Raw genomic sequence first — 10,769 nt, forward strand, 5'->3', positions numbered from 1 at the left:
ATTTTGTGCATTAACGTAGTTAGCCGCTCCGCTCGCTAGCTAGTGGTAGCTAAATTGTTAGCATGTTCGTGACTTGACCACTTGAATGCCATGTCATGTACACGACTTCCGGTCTCGTATTCACGGTAAACATGAGCACACTTGAAGGCAGCAATAGATTGAAACATTGTGACATCATCAGTGATGGACTGAATTATGTCATCAGAGATGTCATAAATAAATCCTTCCCTGCTGAGGTTATAAATTGGACGGCAGGTTATTTCTTGCTCACATCCCAGCCAATCAACCCTGAACCTGTGAACACAACATGGTCCAGCCACATCCAGACCACAAGAGGACCATTTGGTCCTGCCGCACATGCGGACGACCACAGGAGGGACATAGGCGCGCGCAGCACACGGCATGCTCAGCGCATGAGTTGGCAGGAGTTTGGACACACCCTCCAAAAAAGTGTGCCCATGGCGCGTTGTCTCCACTCTCCACCCTAGAAATGCTTGTGCAAAAGCTCCACACAAGGTACTGCAGCAGTACAATGGAAACTCAGCAGTAAAGTAGCCAAATTAAATAGGACTGCTAGTTTGTCCGCACTCAGTGAAAGTCCGACACCTTGAGTGAGCACTGATGTCACTCATGTCATGTAATGTACATTATTGTCTTGGAGCCCAGGAAGACTAGCTGTCGTCTAGACATCAGCTAATTGGGATCCTTTTAATAAACAAATAGACTCGAGGGAATTGTGATGTCATCAGTGACGTCCTGTATCCTTCCTGCTGAGGCTATAAATAGAAGTTGTGTGAAACAGAAAGGGAACAATGGCAAAAGTCCGTCCAGCTGCACGCGCCGCTGCCAAACGCACCAAGAAGCCCGTGAAGGCGAAGAAGGCCGGCTCCAGCATGGCTGAGCTGATCCTTCAAGCTGTGTCCGCCTCCAAGGAGCGGAGTGGTTTGTCTCTGTCTGCCGTCAAGAAGAGCCTGTCTGCCAGAGGCTACGACGTGGAGAAGAACAACGCCCGCATCAAGATCGCCATCAAGAAGCTGGTGGGAAAAGGCGCTCTGCTCCAGGTTAAGGGTGCTTTCAAAGTCGCAAAGAAGCCTTTAAAGGTCAAGAAGCGGTCTGCCAAGAAAGCTGCTCGGAAAGCCAAGAAACCTGCTGCCAAGAAACCTGCTGCCAAGAAACCCACCAAGAGGCAGAGGAAGACTTCAGCTAAAAAGACAGCAGCTGCCAAGAAAGTCAAGAAGCCCACAAAGGCCAAGAGGCCAAGAGCACCAAGAAGGCGACCAACAACAGTCGCAAGAAGACGACCAAGAGTCGCAAGAAGGCGACCAAGAGTCCCAAGAAGGCGGTGAAGAAGCCCGCTGCTGCCTAGAAAGCAGCACTCAAGAAGAAGTAAGCCCCAAGAAGGAGTAAGCTTCTGGCTTAACTGATGATGATAATGATGATGACTAAAACGCACATTGCAATGTAAGAAGGCTGTAGTAGTTTTGTATATCCTACACTATAATTGGAGAGTGGTGTGTCGGTTTGTGCGTCTGGAGTAGAGGCTGCCATGGGATGAGAGTCAATTGACATCACAGATAGCTGCATATACAATGATGCACTTCTAATATGAATACAAATGGGCCCATGATGGAAGGGGAGTCATTCTTCTGGGAGTGGGACAGGACAGGATTTTTAGCTGTGACCAGCAGCTCTATAAGGTAGGTCGCTTGGTCGGGTGGTTGGTTGGTTGGTTGGTTGGTTGGTTGGTTGGTCCACAAAAAGTTCACCCCCCTTCAGGGCATATTAGGGGTGTCAAAAATAATCGATTATAAGATGCATCGCGATGCGGACATGCATGATTCTGCATCGATTCACAAATGTCAAAAATCGATTATAAAAAAAAACAAATGTATATAATCGAATAAAATATAATGGAAGTACATCAGTTGTTTATTTCGATCATAATACAATGCAATTCCAAATGCACTTTTATTTTAAAAGTAGCCACACAGAAAAAAGAAAGAAGAAATAAATCGTGTATTGGGAAAAAAGTGATGGATCGATTGAAGATGCATCGAGATGCATCGATAATCGTAATCGAATCGAATCGTAGCCCTCTGAATCGTAATTGAATCGTGAGGCCAGTGAAGATTCACAGCCCTAGTGCATATCTGGTTGCAGCTATTGCGAATTTGCTCTTGTTTTCTGGTGGCGCAGCCGCTTCTATGTGTGTCATGTCCGTTATGGCACGGGATGTCCGTCTGTTACCTATAGAAGCAGGGATGCCACGGTGTTGACATTTTCCCACCTGGTAATAAACACGTGACAACACCGGTGTATGCCCCACCACCGGGTAACAAACTATGCAGCAAGCCTAGTGTTGGCCAGTGGTGACTGGTGTCATATTAAACAAACGCACTCCATCAACTGAGCATGCAAACGCTGACTGATGATGTCATGCACTACAAGCATCGAGTGATGGCCAGAGCGATGACGTCATCATCGAGTAGTGGCCAGTGGTGACTGATGATTTCATACCCACTGATGATGTCATGGCCAACAATCACAGAGTGGGTTATTGGTGACTGATGATGTCATATCCACTGATGATGTCATAGACATTGTGACATTGTCAGTGATGTCATAGACTTTGTGATACATTAGTGATATTATCAGTGATGTCACTCGAGCAATTGTGATGTAATCAGTGATTTATGACAGACACTCATGATGTCATAGACATTGTGACATAATCCGTTATGTCATAGACTGAGACATTGTGACATCATCAGCGATGTCATAAACTATCATGTCATCGGTAGTCTGGCTTGAAGCAGCCCGGTGGTCTTAGCTCTCCCATTGGTGCTGACCATTTCAGTCGGTGCCGGATGGAAATCCCATTCCGCTCAAGATTCAAGATTTTTATTGTCACTCCATGGTACAAGTATCACGTGTGAAATTATTGTGCTGTGGACTCCGTTTACAACATAGTACAAATATAACAGGGCATATGAGTGCAAAAACAACAAGAGACACAACAAGCAATAAGGCAGTAGAGTGATAAGACAAGTCAGAGACAGTGGCATATTCACTGCACATAGGTGCACATGTCATGTGCATACTTTAGACGTGCTTAAACATTTTAAATTCGACGTATTTGACGTACAGGTGCAAATAGCATATACCTAATTAAACATACAATTAAACATTAGACATACATAATGGTAGCAGCTACAGTACGGTACAGTACAGCTACTACACTATTTGTGTATGTTAAGGAGTCTCGTGGCCTGCGGGAAGAAACTGTCCCTCAAGCGATTTGTGCGTGCTTTTGGGACCCTGTATCTCCTCCCTGAGGGTAACAGGGAGAACAGGCTGTTGTGGGGATGGTTTGTGTCTTTGATGATCTTCAGGGACCTCCTGAGGCACCGCTGGTTATACAGTTCCTGCAGTTCTGGCAGCTCACATCCTGTTACGTGCTGGGCCACGCGTCTCACTCTTCGTAGCGCCCTGCGGTCCATGGTGGTACAGTTCCCGTACCAGGTGGTGAAGCAGCCAGTCAGCAGGCTTTCAATGGTGCCTCTGTAGAAGTCCCTAAGGATTTCTGGCCTTAGCCCATATTTCTTCAGGCGCCTGAGTCCGCGTAGTCGCTGTTGGGCCTTTTTGACAACAGTGGCGGTGTGACCGGCCCATGTCAGGTCCTGGTGGATGTTGACTCCCAGGTACTTGAAGCTGTCCACCCTTTCCACCACTGTGCCGTTGATGGTGATTGGGGGGTGTGCGCCCCCCCCCCCCCCCCCCCCCTCCTGTAGTCTACAATGATCTCCTTGGTCTTGGAGACGTTCAGAGAGAGGTGGTTGTCCTGGCACCACCCCGGAGATCAGCCCCACGACTGCTGTGTCGTCTGCAAACTTCACGATGGTGTTCGAAGATTGAGTCGCCACGCAGTCGTGGTTGTAGAGGTCGTACCAGAAGGGGCTGGAGATGCACCCCTGGGGCGCTCCTATGCTGATGGTCAGTGGGGAGGAGGTGAGGTTGCCCACCCTCACCACCTGGCGGCGATCTGTCAGGAAATCCAGGATCCAGTCGCACATTGCTGTTTAGTCCCAGATCCTTGAGCTTGCGTACCAGCCTGGAGGGTACTATGGTGTTGAATGCTGAGCTGTAGTCCACGAACAGCATTCTTACGTAGGTGTCCTTCCCCTCCAGGTGGGAGAGGGCGGCGTGGAGCACGTGTGCTACTGCATCTGCTGTGCTCCTGTTGGGGCGCCGGGGGCGGTATGCAAATTGTAGCGGGTCGTGGTCCGGGGGGAGTGTGCTTGCTCCCTGTAAGCTCTGCAATTACTTCCGACCCACTTTGACTGACCGGCTGCGACTATATATGGATTTCATGTGGAATCTGTGGATCTCAAATGCCCGCGCTGATTTGAAACAATAACCGCAGCAGCGCTAGCCGCTAGCTCGTCGCTACTCGCTGAAAACAATTGATATGGATTGTGCAATGAAGCCAGCTTGCATGGTACTTTCAGTGGATGGCTTGTAAAGGTATTAAACGGAGCTAGTCCACAGTTTTAGCTATTACCAGCCAGACTCTCCCACTGCAGGGAGAGTCTGGCAAGCGAGACGGTCATCGGTGATGTCATAAATCCTTCCCTGCTGAGGTTATCACTTTGACAACACAGGCAGACGGCGCGTGCAGCACGAGCTCAGCACGAGTTGGCATGAGTTTGGACACACCCTCCAAAAAAGTGTGACCATGGCGCATGGTCTCCAGTCTCCACCATAGAAATGCGTGTGCAAAAGGACCGCTAGTTTGTCCGCACTCAGTGAGTCAGTGAAAGTCCGACTCATTGAGTCAACAATGTGTGTGATCTTATCCGTCACTCGAGGCAATTGGCGTCAGCTAATTGGGATCCTTTTAATAAACAAATAGACTCGAGGGAATTGTGATGTCATCAGTGACGTCCTGTCTCCTTCCTGCTGAGGCTATAAATAGAAGTTGTGTGAAGCAGAAAGGGAACAATGGCAAAAGTCCGTCCAGCTGCACGCGCTGCTGCCAAACGCACCAAGAAGCCCGTGAAGCCGAAGAAGGCCGTGAAGCCGAAGAAGGCCGTGAAGGTGAAGAAGGCCGGCTCCAGCATGGGTGAGATGATCCTTCAAGCTGTGTCCGCCTCCAAGGAGCGGAGTGGTTTGTCTCTGTCTGCCGTCAAGAAGAGCCTGTCTGCCAGAGGCTACGACGTGAAGAAGAACAACGCCCGCATCAAGATCGCCATCAAGAAGCTGGTGGGAAAAGGCGCTCTGCTCCAGGTTAAGGGCGCTTTCAAAGTCGCAAAGAAGCCTTTAAAGGTCAAGAAGCGGTCTGCCAAGAAAGCTGCTCGGAAAGCCAAGAAACCTGCTGCCAAGAAACCCACCAAGAGGCCGAGGAAGACTTCAGCTAAAAAGACAGCAGCTGCCAAGAAAGTCAAGAAGCCCACAAAGGCCAAGAAACCAAGAGCCCCAAGAAGGAGACCAAGAGCCCCAAGCAGAGGTGTGGACTCGAGTCACATGACTTGGGACATTGGACGAGTTCGCACTGAACTTGACGGACTTCACACAGAACTTGACTTGCAACGAACTTGCGACGGAGAAAGACTTGACTTGGACCAAATACTTGAAGACTTGGACCAAAGACTTGCACTTGAAGACCAATGACTTGGACTTGAGCCTTTTGACTTGAAAAGACTTGATACCTTCCTCCAAACCCAAAGATTAAAGACACTAATCACTCGCTAGTCGCTACAGCAAGCCTGCCGTTCGCAAGATGGGAGAATCAATACAGACACCACAGAGGGAATTCACCATGCAAGCGCTAAATGTTCTCATTGAGCTGAGCGCAGCCTTTTGCAATGAACGTAGGGTACAGTGAGCATCGCTAATTACAACTGCCCAATTGCCCATTGTGTTTACATGCATCTCATTATTTGCATAAGAATACAAGCGGTTTTGCGGTGAGCCTGTTTTTGTAGACCCGTTGAGTTTCTCCGCAGCTGCGGGGGCTCTCTTAATAATAATAATAATAATAATAATGGCTTTAATTTATATAGCACACTTTAAAATGTAAAACAAATCTCAAGGTGCTTTACAGTAGCTAAAAGACAAAATAAAAACAGCTAAAAGCTCAGAGCTAGTAAAAAGCAGAGCGGAACAGGTGGGTTTTAAGGTTCGTTTTAAAAACAGCGAGGGATTCAGAGGCCCGAACAGTTCCTGGGAGCTGGTTCCACAGGCGTGGCCCCAGAGTGGAGAAGGCTCGGTCACCCATTGTTGCCAGCTTGGTGCGGGGGACAACAAGCAGGTTGAGGGTGTCGGATCTGATCTTCATCCTCCCTTGTCCCTTCTCACTTATCCCACGGCTGTCAGCTGTCAGGCCAGCTGTCAGGCCAGCCAAAAGGAAATGGAAACTTCCGGATAAAACTCTTCTAAATAATGTAATTTAAACTAGGGGGTCTAAATTTGCTGAAGCAAATTTGATTGTGCTTGCTACGGTGTGACGCTTCGCCCCCCTTGCACCACCCCTGCCTCAGACCCCGCCCTCCCAGTATAAATACAGCCCCAATCGGCAATGTGTAGCTAGGACGTGTTTAGGCTGTTGCAAGGGTGTATTAACTGGTTTCTAGGGTGTTTTCGGCTGATTGGTATAGGGCGTCCGTAGATCGTTGCTAGGATGTACTAAGTAGTTGTGGGCGGGAAATGGGCGGGCCTATCTGAGTACAAGCGGGAGGAGCCAAGGAAACCAGGGCAGAAAGAATTTTGATCATAGAAGCTACGGTTCCAAACTTAAGAACTAAAACGTAGAGTGCAGCTATAGCACCACCGTGAGGTCAATCGGTGTAATTTTTTAGGCCAAAGTAGAAGAGTACTCTATGAACCTATGTACCCAATTTGGGAACAGTCGCTCTTATGGTTTGTGAGATACAGGTACTTAATGTTGCTATAGCGCCCCCTATACGCGAAATGACACAATTGTATTTGTATCAGCTCAGACTACATACGTGCACACCTGGACGAAGTTTGGTTGCCATCGAACAATGTGGTCCGGAGTTATGGCGATTTCTGTGAACTAGGCCCCACCCACAAAACTTCGGAAGTCGATTATACCCAGGGGCACGGTGGCTCAGTGGTAGAGCTGTCGCCTCACAGTCAGAAAATCCTGAGTTCGATTCTCGCCTGGGACACTGTGGGCGCTGTGGTTGTGATCCCCCCCATATCTTCAGTGCCTACTGCCCAGGTGGGGTATCTCGTCATAAGGGCCTTTCTGGTTGTGTGGAGTTTGCATGTTCTCCCCGTGCTCCCCCAGGGGGTTCCTCCGTATATAACCCCCCACTAAAAACATGCAGAAGATCAGATCGTCATCGTCATCCGACCAGTGACGACAACATCCGAAGTTGGTCCCCGGGCGCTGTACGAGAAAGCGACCACTGCTCCTGGCCTGCCCCCCGGAGGAAAGGACATGCCTGGATGGGTTAAATGCAGAGGACACTTTTCACCGGCCACTGTCAGCATGAGTGTGTTGTGGCCGCATGCATGTGTTGTGGTGTTCGTGTGACAATAAAAGATGGGGCTTGTCCCATTACGAGAGTTTTATATCGCAACGGTGCGGTCTTGTAAAAAACTGTTCAATAAGTTTTGTGCGGGACAGTCCACACATGCTGTGTGATGTGGTTTGGTGAAGATCTGACAACATTTGAAGGAGAAATAGCGAAAAAACACTTTTTGACAAAATTCAAAATGGCGGAAAATCTAGTTAGACGGAAATGGGCAGGGCCTATATCAGCGATATAGGCGATATATATGACCCAAGGAATCCAGGGAAAAAAGAAGTTTGAATGTAGCCCTTACGGTTCAACAGGTATGGACCAAAACGTAAGGACGGCTGTTATAGCGCCATTATCTAGTCAACTAGTGTAATTTTCCAGCACATCGTAAAAGGTGACTCTGTGAACCTACCTACGAAGTTTGGTAGTGGCAGGTCATATGGTTTCTGAGCTACAGCTAATTTAATGCCAACGATTTCAAAACCCCATTCAAGTGAATAGGAAAAAAAATTGTACGTTATCGCGAATATCGCAAAAACCGTCCAACGAAGGGTTGGATATATTTTGACATTCATCTTTTTATTTCATTTCAACATAAAACATAATGACTGAAAGTATGAAACTATGAAAGTGCATTGTCAACAAACTTGTTTAAAAAAATACTAATTTTGTGTAAATTTAATTACTCTTGTTAATTAACACATTCACTGCCAGCCTTTTTTTTTTACTGTAGGTAGGTTCTGCCAGAGGGTTTTTTTGAGGATTCTGGCTCATTTTACAAGAGCCGAGGATTATTTTCTGCTTGGACTTTGTGAACATAAAGTTCACAAAAGTACTAATAGAATGTGTGCTTTCTCTGTCTAAAAGAGTTAGTTTGTAGAGTTAGTAGTTATGTAGATATTAGCCGTTGAGTACAGCATGGTTTCAGCGTCTGAGAGTGAAAGCTGAGATAATCGCAGTTTTGTGAAATTCAATCAAACAGGCAGAACAGTCACTTTAACCATTTATTTTTGGCATCAGTGAGAGATCAGACATCTAAACAATATAGTTCTGAACGCCTTCTCCTTCAAACTCCTCCCTCCGTGGGCGTGTCTGGTGGCTTTCAGCCTGCGTTTGTCACAAGCGAGTGTTCTGCTGCTGCTGCTGCTGCTGCGAGTTTGAGCAGCCTCCCTCCCTGGCAGCGAGTGTGGATAGGGCTCACTTGTTTCTTGGGTTTGAGAGCTTTGATGAAGCTTTGTGCGATTCTAGGCTTTATGCTGCGTGTTTCAAAGTGTGTTTTCCACCCAGTCTATTTTTGGAATCCCCCACCGCCAGCGCGATAATGCGCGAAAGTGAAAGCGTTTTCGCCAATCCATTTTACAGTAGAGAATGGTTTCCTCGCGCGTTACCCTACAGTTTTGGCTCTGCTTTTCCTAGTGTGGAGAGCACTGTCGCCACTTAGTGGGTCCGTGGAATGGGTTGTACACGTTCGCTGACTCCAATATTTTTATAGGAGACGTGGGGAGCGTTGATCCACGTCCCACCGTCCAAAAAAAAAAATTCTGTAATTCTGGATTCTGTAAGCCGAGATAACTCGTCAATGGCAGTGAACGTGTTAAAATAGCAGTGCATTTGGTGAAGAGCACATTATGACTTGTTTAAGACTCGAAACTAAAAGTGTATGATGGACTCGACTTAGGACTTGTGAGTGTTGACTTGTGACTTGACTCGAGACTTGCCTGTCTTGACTTGGGACTTGACTCGAGACTTGCCTGTCTTGACTTGGGACTTGACTCGAGACTTGCCTGTCTTGACTTGGGACTTGACTCGAGACTTGGGACTTGACTCGAGACTTGCCTGTCTTGACTTGGGACTTGACTCGAGACTTGTGTGCAAAGACTTGCGACTGACTTGTGACTTGCAAAACAATGACTTGTTCCCACCTCTGGCCCCAAGAAGGCGGCCAAGAGTCCCAACAAGGCGGTGAAGAAGCATGCTGCTGCCTAGAAAGCAGGAGCAAAGAAGGCAGCCGATCCCAAGCAGCACCCAAGAACTAAGCTTCCAGATGGTGAAGATTAAAACGCACATTGCAATAAGAACGCTGTAGGAGTTCTGTATATCCTACACTACTATGCAGTCATCGGAGAGCTGTGTGGCGGTTTGTGTGTCCGACTCCGGACTAGAGGCTGACATTTTTTTCAGGATTCCCATGGCATGGGAGTAGATTACATCACGGATAGCTGCATATAAATATGCAGTTCTAATATGAATAAAAAATGGGAGCGGGATGGGATGGGAGTCATTCTTCCGGGATTGGAACGGGACAGGATTTTTAGCTAGTCGCTATGTCTGTTGGTTGGTTGGTATAGGAGGAGCGTGGATTGGTCTATGTAAGATTTTGTCATAGCAGCGTGTGCTGTGATTGGTCTACTACGTAAGATATCGCTGTGGGCGTATTTTTTTTTTTTTTTTTTTCCCCCACCAGATTCATTCCAGGCCTCTGAAAAGTGTTTCGGCCGTTGACAGAAGAGTTTTCACTCGTGCCCCATCCCGCTCCCACAAAAATACTTCATAATTAATAATAGACCCTTTTCACAGGGGGCATTTTGTGTCGAAAAGGCAGGGTAAACAGGTACCCTGCCTTTTCGACACAAAATGGCCTCCGTGAAAAGGGTCTATTGTCTTGTCCCAATCCTAAAAAATAAATAAAAAATCACAACCAGGTGAGATTAAGCGGTGGTACAGACATACTGTAATCAGTATCACATGTCAGTAGTATGACATCACAATTGATTAAGTGACAATGTCTATGACATCATCAGTGGGACATCATCTGTGGGTATGACATCATCAGTCACCACTGGCCCAATTGATGATTGTGGGACATCATCAGTGTGTATGAGATCAGTATGAGATCATCAGTCGGGGCGTTTGCATGCTCAGTTGATCGATTGTGTTTGTTTACTGATATGACATCAGCGCCGACTTTGTGTGTCCATCCGGCCATCCTTCCACTCGATCATTGTGGGGCATGATGACATCATCAGTGTGTATGACATCATCAGTCGGGGGCGTTTGCATGCTCAGTTGATAGGTTGTGTTTGGTGGCCCCCGTGCAAAAGCTGTTTGAAACTGGGCAGTAACCTCCGACGTAAAGCCGAGTTTAAGATAAGTCACAATTACATAACCAGAGAGGAGGCTTAACATCTCAAATACCTCTGCATACGACTGGTTGTTTTC

The 10,769-nt window shown here is 47.4% G+C and overlaps 1 pseudogene across 1 annotated transcript; it reads left to right on the forward strand.

Annotated features, from left to right (window-relative positions):
• The first annotated feature begins 812 nt into the window (after positions 1 to 812).
• LOC310780616 lies at positions 813 to 9,536 on the forward strand (annotated as a pseudogene). The gene is made up of 3 exons: positions 813 to 1,342; positions 5,050 to 5,544; positions 9,486 to 9,536. The product of its transcript is annotated as an uncharacterized misc_RNA (transcript).
• The last annotated feature ends 1,233 nt before the right edge of the window (positions 9,537 to 10,769 follow it).

This window comes from Poromitra crassiceps, assembly GCF_964638095.1.
Source record: "Poromitra crassiceps genome assembly, chromosome: 8".
NCBI classification, from domain to species: domain Eukaryota; kingdom Metazoa; phylum Chordata; class Actinopteri; order Beryciformes; family Melamphaidae; genus Poromitra; species Poromitra crassiceps.